We start from the raw sequence: 10,462 nt of genomic DNA on the forward strand, positions 1-10,462 counted from the left end.
CATGCGAGTTCAGATTGCTGGCCAGAGCGGTCACAATGGTGCACTGTGGGATAGCTCCTGGAGGCCAATAACATCGAATTGCGGCCACACTAACGCTAATTCGAATTGACAAATTCGATTTTGGCGCTACTCCGCTCGTCGGGGTGGAGTACAGAAATCGAATTAAAGGGCCCTTTAATTCGAATTAAATGGCTTCGTTGTGTGGACGGTTCCAGAGTTAATTCGAATTAAAGCCACTAAATCCGAATTAAAGGTGTAGTGTAGACCAGGCCTGTGTCACTGAGGGCAGCAGCTCTGGGACCCACAGGCACAGGGGAGCCCCTCCCCCTCCGGTACAAATTCACCAGCTGGTGCCTGAAAGGGGCCCTTTGTGCAAAGTCACTGTCCTGGCCGGCCCCAGCCCTTTCCCCCAGGTCTCTCCATCACCTGCAGGCTGCAGCTCAGAGGCTGGTGCGGGCAGAGCCCGGGGCTGCCCCAGGGGCTGGTTCCAGCCACTGGAGAAAGTGCCCACCCAGACTGGGCATAGACGGGGACTTTAATGAAGGTCTGTCCCTGGCACAGCCCCAGCTAGGGAGCAGCTGTCTCACAGTCTGGGCTCTCAGGCAGAGGAGGCAGCAGTATCTGACCCAGGCAGCTCAATTCAAGGGCTCTAATATGAGGAGCAGAGAGAGACACGCACCAGCCTCCTCCTCTCCCTGAGCAATAGCCAGAGCCCTCTGGTGGCAGCAGCTACTGACTGAGCCTCCCTGTGCTACCCCTGCAGCTCCCAGGGACAGGCAGGCAGAGGCTGATCCCATTGACCCATCCGCACTCACCCCCTGGCAGAGCCAGCAGTGACTCCGGTCTGACACCAGTGTGGCTGAGATCTGAATCCTGCCCGAAAATCAGACCAGGGCCGTGGGCAGCCCCGAACATTCTGTCCCCAACACTCATAGCTTGACTTTAGCAAAGCTTTTGATACTGTCACCACAGTATTCTTGCCAGCAAGTTAAAGAAGTATGGGCTGGATGAATGGACTATAAGATGGATAGAAAGCTGGCTAGATTGTCAGGCTCAACGGGTAGTGATCAACGGCTTGATGTCTAGTTGGCAGCCAGTATCAAGCGGAGTGCCCCAGGTGTTGGTCCTGGGGCCAGTTTTGTTCAACATCTTTATTAATGATCTGGATGATGGGATGAATTGCACCCTGAGCAAGTTCGCAGATGACACTAAGCTGGGGGGAGAGGTAGATATGCTGGAGGGTAGGGATAGGGTCCAGAGTGACCTAGACAAATTGGAGGATTGGGCCAAAAGAAATCTGATGAGGTTCAACAAGGACAAGTGCAGAGTCCTGCACTTAGAAAGGAAGAATCCCATGCACTGCTACAGGCTGGGGACCGACAGGCTAAGCAGCAGTTCTGCAGAAAAGGATCTGGGGATTACAGTGGACGAAAAGCTGGATATGAGTCAGCAGTGTGCCTTTGTTACCAAGAAGGTTAACGGCATATTGGGTTGTATTAGTAGGAGCATTGCCAGCAGACTGAGGGAAGTGATTATTCCCCTCTATTCAACACTGGTGAGGCCACATCTGGAGTATTGCGTCCAGTTTTGGGCCCCCCACTACAGAAGGGATGTGGACAAATTGAAGAGAGTCCAGTGGAGAGCAACGAAAATGATTAGGGGGCTGGGGCACATTACTTACGAGGAGAGGCTGAGGGAAATGGGGTTATTTAGTCTATAGAAGAGAAGAGTGAGGGGGGATTTGATAGCAGCCTTCAACTACCTGAAGGGGGGTTCTAAAGAGGATGGAGCTCAGCGGTTCTCAGTGGTGGCACATGACAGAACGAGGAGTAATGGTCTCAAGTTGCAGTGGGGGAGGTTTAGGTTGGATATTAGGAAACACTATTTCACTAGGAGGGTGGTGAAGCACTGGAATGGGTTATCTAGGGAGGTGGTGGAATCTCCATCCTTAGAGGTTTTTAAGGCCTGGCTTGACAAAGCCTTGGCTGGGATGATTTAGTTGGTGTTGGTCCTGCTTTGAGCAGGGGATTGGACTAGATGACCTCCTGAGGTCTCTTCCAACCCTAATCTTCTATGATTCTATGAGACCCCAAAAATCATGAATGTGTCTTAAAAAAATAAAATAAAATAAATTGGGAGCAGTGGGGGGTGGGGAGCCTCCACCTACCACCAAAACATCATTGACTAGTTGTGCTAAAGGAGTTCCCCTCTGGCTGCAGGGTGGGGCAGCCCCTCACCCTCTCCTGCCCCATGGGGTGGGGGAGCTGCCCTTGTATCTCTCCCTCTCATTCTCCCCGATTCCTACCCTGTTTCTCTCCCTCCCCCAGCCAGTCTGCTCTTGCTCTGTCTCCCCCCAGCCTCCCCTCCCCACATCCCCCCTTTCCTTCGCAGTGCCCCCCTACTCAGTTTCCCTCTATTGCAGCCTTGTTCCCGTCTGCCCTATAAGTCTCCGCCCCATCCTCCCTTCAGCAACCTCCTGTCCCCATACCATCCTGCCCCCTAAAATCCCCCCTTACCCTCACCCCCCCACCCCGTCCCTCTTCAGCCCCGTACCGGCTCCCCCCGTGTCACTGTCCCAGCCCCAGCACGGCCCGGGCCGGCTCCCTCCGCCCCGCACACACCGGGAGCTGGCGGCAGCTTTCCCGGGCCCAGGGCAGGGAATCGCAGCCAGCTCCGCTGGGAGCAGCCTGGGGCCAAACCTCCCCCTGCAGCCCGGGTGTGACGGGGGCGGGTCTCTCTTACCTTCCCTCCGAGCGGGGCCCCCTGGGGCAGGGGCCGGGCCGGAAGGGGCCTGGCCAGGCTGGGGGCTCTGCCCTGGGAGAGGCTCCTGGGGAGCAGCGGGAAGGGCCCTGCTGGAGATTCCCCTCTCCCGGCTGCAGCCAGGGCTCCGGGCTCCCAGCACCAGCCGCCGGGGCTCGGGGATCTCCCCAGGAGCCAGAGTCACCGCAGCGGCTGCGAGTCACTTCCTGCTGCCGGGACTGACCCCAGCGATCGCTCCCAGCTGCTCCTGGGTCCTAGCTATAAACCAATCGCGCTGCAGCCCCCCTTCCCCAGACACTTGCCATCAGGGGCTCCATACAGAGGCAGCTTCTCTCAGCATTAAGGGGGCATCGTGCACAGAAGCCAATGCACCCATGGGCGGACAGACAGGAGATGATTCCAGGGATGGGGAGATGGGGTGTATGTGAGGAGACTCGGGCTTGTTACCTGGTGCGCGGGAGTCTGGGTGCCACTCACTCAGTGTCACCCTGGTGCCCCACCTGTTTCGTGGTGGAGCGCCTTGGTCACAGCTGCCTGGGCAGTGGGGCAGCCAGCACTGCTCCTCCTCATCGCTGCAGTGTGGGACAGCCTCCTGACAACCCCTTCCCCTCCTCCACATACACACACAAATTGGGCCCTAGACTGATGCCTAAATTGCCAGTGCCTTAATCTGGGCCTGAGCTCACTTGATCCCTCCAGGGTTGGGGTTTTGGAGAGGAGGGGAGTTGACTCATTAGCTGTGCCCAGCGGAGGTGGGGCCTTTCGCTGGGCCAGAGAGAGAACAATTCTGTAGTCCAGGGGGCACCTGGCTGGGAGGGTCCTGTCTCCTTCTTTAATGACTCATCCAAAGTGCCACGGGAGGACACATTGAGGGAGTCCCATACCAGAAGATCCCATGGCCCAGTGGTGAGAGCACTCTCCTAAGAGCTGTGAGGGGACCCTGATCAAATCCTTTCTGCGGGGGGCGGGGGGGGATTGAACCTGGGTTTCCCACAGCGGGGTGACTGCTCGAACTCCTGGGCTGAATGTTTAAAGGAGGAATCCCCCACGCACACTCCTCTCCTATGGCTACATGTAGCGAGGCGCCTGTCTAACCCACTTGCTCCCACAAGGAAAGAGCTTAGGAACCTGCCTTCCTTCCCAGCTATGCATTCACAATCAGACACAGGTGCTGTGATGCTATTCAGGGCTGGGTGTTCCCTCGCTGTCACCAGCATGAGGGAGTCTTGCCTTTGACAGCTGGGTGTTAGCACCTTAACACAACCAACCTCTCAGCCACCATACTTCTCTCCCCAGGGCTACACCAGCCCCACCTTTGCCCTCCAGGTTGACAACAGATGCACCCCAGCTCCTGCTTCCCTTCAAAGCGTCCCCCTGTGGTATCCAGCCCTTAATCACTGGATATCCACAGACGTCCCAGTTCCATTGTTCCCAGAGGAACAGCGTACCCTGGTTTACCAGTTTCACCATACACCACCACTCCAATGTCTCATGCAGCACTGGAGTCTGATGATAAGGGGGAAAAAAAGCTTCTTAAGAATAGAGATTCAAATAGAAACAAGTGTGAGGTACTCCTGTGGGAATTCTGCATCAAAAAATTACAAATTCTGCACATAATATTTTAAAATTCTGCTGGGGAATCTCTTCCTTGTTCTCACTGCCTATCTCATCACCTGTTGGGATAGGGAGTGAGAATCCAGACAGGACTCATTCTCTGTGCTGGGGAGAGAGGACAAAGAAAGGAACAGTAAAGAGAGGAAAACACCAGAAGAATTGTTGACCGAAGAAATTGGAGTCTGCCTTCATGTCCCATCCAGACAGCAGAGGGGAAGCAAAGGCAGGGAGGGAGTTCCTACCAGCGGTCGGCCAGGATGGGTGTGAAACTGTGTGTGACATCGGCCATGAAGATATGACACCTGCTAGTTACAACCCTGACCTGGAGAGATGAGGTGGAACTGGGGAATCCCTCGCATAACATTTCTGGAGGCATCTGGCACTAATCAGAGGGTTTCTCTACCAATTTCATTGATACTTTGCCTGTGCAAGTGCCTCTCCTAGCTTTCCTCAGCGCGCTGGAGATCGGGGACCACCAGCTCTTCCCTTTGTTCCAGCTGGGTGATCAGGTCAGGTTCGGGAATGGGGGTGAAATCAGGATGCATCATGTTTGTCAGAGGAACATTCCTTGATTGTGCTTTGGCTCCGTACTGTGCTGGGAGCGGGACATGGAATCTGAATGGATCTGAACCGTGGGGAACATGGTCACTGAGACCCAGATGTCTGTTTAGGTGTGTGTAGGGGGGTTGCACCCTCAGGAGGGGCACTTTCTGTGTCCCCCGCGACCGGGGGAGCTGGCTCTCCCCATCCACCCCCCATGGCCGGAGGGCCTGGTTCTCTTTGATGTCTGCAGCCCTGGGGCCGATGGAGTTTGCTCTCCCCCAGCAGCTGGAGGAGCTGGCTCTCCCCACCCCGGCCCCAGAGGAGTTCTGTGCCCCCGCAGTTGGGGGATCCAGTGTCCCTGCTTGCCCCCCCCCCCCGCACATCCCTGGGTGCAGCCGCATTGTGCATTAAAGCATCTACCTGGGATGGAAAGGGGGTGACTTCAATATCTCGGGGAGGGAGGACGGGGGATTTCTATGGGGACTGGGGATTGTTCCCGGGGTCTCCAAAATCAGGGGACAAAGGCAATGGGGGGCCTGGCCCTGGCAGTGCTTAATTTGTGCCAGGGCTGAGCCCCGGCACCTCTAGGCTTGTTGCATCAGTTATGAATGTAAAAAAATTGCTTGAGCCCCCCCAGCCCCTCTTACATTACAGATTAAGCCCTGGATCCTGGCCCTAGAGAGGCTGCGCGGAGCCCCGAGCTGCAGGGGACGCGTTTCTCAGTGGCACTGATCTGTCTGCTATTTGCTCTGCAGGTTTCTAGAGTTCAAGGGCAGAGAGAGAAGGGCTCTGGCCCCAGATCTTTCCTGGGCCAGGGCTGTGCAAGGTTCGGGGGCGGAGAGCTTCATTAGCTGCTGTATCCAGAGGGCTCTGGTTCTTGCTCCGGCGGGGAGGGGAGGGGAAGCTGTGTTTGCTCTGGCTCTGTTTATCTTCCTGGGTCAGGAGCTGCTGTCTCCTCCCTTGTCATCTGGGGAGGAACCAGCAGCTGCTGCTCCCCAGCCGGGTCTGGGCAGGGGCGAGACCTTCATTAAAGCTCCTTCTGTGCCCAGCCCAGGTGGGGACTTTTTGGAACTAGCCCCTGGGCCATCCCTAGGCTCTGCCAACACCAGCTCCTGAGCCGGAGACTCCAGGTGATGGAGGGATGGGCAGGAAAGTCACTGCACAAAGGGCCCCAGGAGACTCGGATCTGGCAGCTGTGTGAAGTTGCCTGGGGGTTGATCTGTCCTTAGCAGCACCCCTTTGTGGGGGAATCTGCTCGGGGGGGGGGGACAAACTGGGGGATTCAGGAGGGGAAACAGGGAAGGGGAGACCCACCCACTGGGTTTTCCCCTTTGTGTTTCTGGATTGTCAGAAAGGGAAGGGGGTGAATATGGAGGCAGAAACGAAGGAAAAGCAGTGAGGGGAATGGGGAGGGTGTGTTTGTGGAAGGGTGGTTATTCTTCCTTTAAAAACCAAACCCATTACTTCCCATCCATCCTCCCTCCCAGCCCTGGGGTCCCCCCCCCCTTGAATTGCACAGAAATCTCTTCACTAATCAGCTGCTGACAGCGACATGTTTCCTGCAGCAAATACATCCCAGCTACAAGGAGGCAAGGTCCTGTGTTAACGAACAGTGCAGTATGTGATTCTAGCATTAGAGATTGTATTACAGTATAATGCGCCGGATGAAATCGATATTCCCCAGATACTCTTTATTCTGGCACAGCCTAGCTGTGAGTGGTGGACTTTGCAACCTTAATAACATTTTCTTAATGTAGTTTTTGAAGGTAATATAGAAAAAAACCCCAAACCCTCCAATTCTGATGCATCTCTTTATAAGTATCTTCTCTGGCCACCTTTCTCTCCAATAATCAAACATTGCTGGACCATCCTTCAGATTTTTTCTCTTATTGAATTTGGATATAATTTCCTATCTGATTTTGATTCATTTCTCTGTATTTATACATTATTAATCTCTGTGTAAATATTGCTTATTGTTTTCATCTACATATGCATTATTAATATAAAAACCTATCAGATTTTGCTGGGTTTTTTGTTTAATTAGTGAAGATATGTAAATTTTCATAGATTTGCCTCATTTTCTCGCTCACTTATCAATCCTGATAAAAAAAAATCTCAGTATTCACTGATGTTTTGCCACATATAATTACTGAATAATAGACAATTCCCTCAGTTTTGCAGAACTATTGCCATGAATTATTGACTTGATTACAGGTAGAAAATATCAGCTACTTAAAATTTCTTTCATCTAGCGGAGAAAGGCATAACAAAAACTAATGGCTGGAAGTTAAAGCCAGACAAATTTTGATTAGAAATAAGGCCCGAATTTTTAACATTATTAGCCAAAGACGTTAGTACTCCTGCAATGTTGGGAGACCCACATTCAAATCCCTTCTCCACATCCCAAGCAAGTGCCCTAGCCACCAGGGTAAAGGTTAGAAAGGAGGCACCAATATCTTCTCTTCTGGCCATTTTATGAAAGGTGCCTCGGTCCCTCCACAATTTTGGGGTGTGTGGGGGGACTGAAGTTATTTGGTGAGTTCTATCAAATTCACAAATAGTTTCAGGTCGACTGAAACTATGTTCTTCAGCAACTAAACTCTGGCCAAAAAATTTAACCCACCTCTATTTGGGATCATACTCCCCCAGTTCTGCGTCACCTCAATCCAACCAGGGTTGAACCAGTAGGTGTCATCATGCACTCATGAACTTGTCTCTCTCCCCAACAGAAGTTGGTCCAATAAAAGATGTTACCTCACCCACCTTGTTTCTTTAATAGCCTGGGACCGACACGGCTACACTGCACTGCCATACATCATATACTCCTGGCTTCCCACCTGTCCTAACTGACAGCTGGCAGGAGTTTCTGCCCTGACTTTGTTTCCCCCTGAGTGTTTGGATGGGATGGGGAGGCAGAATCCAATTCCTCAATCTCCTAAACACTTATTATGTTGGGTTTCCACTCTTTGCTGTTCTCCTTTCTTTCCGGCCCACGGAATGACTCCTCTCTGGATTGTATCTCTCTCTCTCTCTCTCTCCCAGCAGGTGATGGGACAGTGAGTGAGAACAAAGGAGGAGAATCCTCAGCAGAAAATCCTCAGCAAGTGTAACTGCACAGGACGTTATCAGGAAGAACTGAAGGGAATTTCTTCCAGAGTTGTAAGAGAGGCAGCTAGGAAAAAAGTGGATAAATCTATTTGTTGTGGAAGAGGCTGCGGGAATCTCAAGGAAACCACATCCCAGCAAGGAATCCAAATGGGAGAGAGAAAAAACACATCCACTGAGTTTGGGAAAAGTTTTAATGACAGCTCACACCTTCCTAGACATCAGAGAACGCTCACAGGGGAAAGACCCTTCAAGTGCTTGGACTGTGGGAAAAGCTTCAATCTGAGCTCAAACCTTCTTACCCACCAGAGAACCCACACGGGAGAGCGACCCTATAAATGCTTGGACTGTGGGAAAAGTTTCAGCCTGAGCTCAAACCTTCTTACACACCGGCGACACCACACGGGAGAGCGACCCTATAAATGCTTGGACTGCGGGAAAAGTTTCATTCAGAGCTCCGATCTTATTTCACATCAACGACTCCACACAGGAGAGAGACCCTATAAATGCCTTGACTGCGGGAAAAGTTTTATACAGAGCTCACACCTTATTAGACATCAGAGTCTCCATTTGGGAGAGAAACCCCATAAGTGCCTCATCTGTGGGAAAAATTTCACTCAGAAGTCACACCTTATTAGACACCAGGGAATCCACACAGGAGAGGAGCCCTATAAGTGCACTGACTGTGGGGAAACATTCGTTCAGAGCTCACAGCTTATTGTGCATCAGAGAATCCATACGGGAGAGAAACCTTTTAAATGCTTGGACTGTGGGAAAACCTTCAGTCGGAGTTCCCACCTTATTGTGCATCAGAGAACCCACACGGGAGAGAAGCCCTATAAATGCTTTGACTGTGGGAAAAGTTTTAGTGTCAACTCAAACCTTATTACGCATCAGAGGACCCACACAGGAGAGAGACCCTATAAGTGCCTGGACTGTGGGAAAAGTTTCCAGCGGAGCTCACATCTTATTAAACATCAGAAAATCCACACGGCGAAGAGGACCTGAATGTGGGTGACTCTTCACTTGGGGCTATGATCATAACTGGCTTCTGCAAATCCATACAGGATAGAGACCTCCTAAATGTCCATAGTGTGGCAAATGTTTCAAGCAGAGTTCACATCATATTGGACGTGAGAGACTCCACACAGCAGAGAAATTGTAGCAGGTTGCCAGCCTCTGCTGTCGTTAGGACCAGCTTTCTGTTTAATGCTTGTCTCTTCTAAGTGCTCTAAAACCTGCATGGTTACTTGGATAGCTCTGATATTTGGTGTACCTCATGGGTTCGTGGGGTAGGGAGTGAACTAAATTTGGGCTCACTTAAATATGGGGTTCCTGAGATACAGCCCCCTGACAAGCTGCTTTTTGCAAAGTTGAGAGGTTCCACCAATGGTTTTTTGCCCAGATCTGGGGATCTGTCACAGGGTTCGAGGATGCATCACCTCTGACCCTGTAACCCTGAGAGCCTCACAATGCTTTGCTACTGTAACTCCCTGCCTGGGACAGTCACAGACAGCAACAAGCATGCAGGTCACAGCCTGAGTGTCTGTGTATAACTGCCACCCTGGTCCAGTCACTCTGATCCCAGCAACACAGCAGGCCCACTCCCTGCTCTCTACCATCCTGGGTTACCACCAGCAGGGTGACCCCAATGCACTCCCAGTCCTGAATTTTGCCCAAACTGTGTGCTCTGCAACGTGCAACGTCAAACAAATGTATTAACAAAAGGTCATAGGTTAAGTGATGCTGAGAAAAGAAATAAAAGTAGAGATGGTTACAAGCAAATGAAAGTGAAAATTTGCATCTAAAAGTCAAAAACTGAATCTAGCGAGGTATGGGCTTTATTCAAGATGGTTTCTCTCAGCAATCTTCCTTCTTGCCAGCCAGGGCTGAATTTCTCTCAGTCAGGATCTTCTGCAGAAGCCCAAGGGGCTGGCTTCCCTTGTCCACCTGGGTGAAAGACCTTTGCCTAAGTGGATTTCTTTCCTATATTCAGTTCCCAGAGACTTCAACCCCTCCCTTGGTTGAAGGGCCCATCTTTCTGAGTTTGCAAGAGATCTATTCCTTTGTGTCTGTCTAGTGAAGGATCCCAAAGATGGCTTCTGTCCTTGTTTTCCAAATTTCAATGACCTTGCTTTAAGAGGCAGGATGACCTCATGCTCTACTTCCCTTCCTGTGGACTTCCCAACCCCCTCCTGATTTCTATGTAAATGGGGCTTCCATTGTTTTTGGTTAAACCTTGCATTTAGGGTGAACAGATGTCCTAATTTTATAGGGACAGTCCTGATATTTCGGGCTTTGTCTTATATAGGCGCCTATTACCGCCCACCCCGTCCTGATTTTTCACACTTGCTGTCTGGTCACCCTACTTGCATTTCACCTTTCATTGCAGCCAGGTAGATAGCTGCCTTCTCTCCTACCTATTTCTCCTTGTCTGGCC

This window comes from Emys orbicularis, chromosome 13 (assembly GCF_028017835.1).
Source record: "Emys orbicularis isolate rEmyOrb1 chromosome 13, rEmyOrb1.hap1, whole genome shotgun sequence".
Lineage (NCBI taxonomy): Eukaryota > Metazoa > Chordata > Testudines > Emydidae > Emys > Emys orbicularis.